This window comes from Odontomachus brunneus, unplaced genomic scaffold, assembly GCF_010583005.1.
Source record: "Odontomachus brunneus isolate Ranch 3 - 2012 unplaced genomic scaffold, Obru_v1 Obru_scaffold_041, whole genome shotgun sequence".
Classification (NCBI taxonomy): domain Eukaryota; kingdom Metazoa; phylum Arthropoda; class Insecta; order Hymenoptera; family Formicidae; genus Odontomachus; species Odontomachus brunneus.
The window spans coordinates 2,280,387-2,280,746 of record NW_022639491.1 but is presented as its reverse complement, the minus strand read 5'-3'; positions in this window follow the sequence as shown (position 1 = coordinate 2,280,746).

The window sequence follows — 360 nt, the reverse complement described above, 5'->3', positions numbered from 1 at the left end:
TTTGGACCAGCGATAGTTTGTATTGCCGGCACAATCTCATCTCAAAGCATATTTTCATATTTTTGAGCTGTGAGGTTGCCGTCAATAAAGAAAGGCCCAAGTATACTTTCACCTATTAGTCCAGCCCGTACATTGAGTTTTTGAGGATGTTGCGAATGCGCTTCAACCATCCAATGAGGATTTTCATTATCCCAGTATCTAAAGTTTTGTCGATTTACCTCACCAATCAGCGTAAAAGTCGCCTCATCCGAAAAAACAATATTGCTCGAAAATTGAGGATCTCTGGTGATTCTGTCTGTCATCAAATCGCAAAATTCTAAGCGACGATCGAAATCGTCGTCAGATAATTCCTGAACAAGG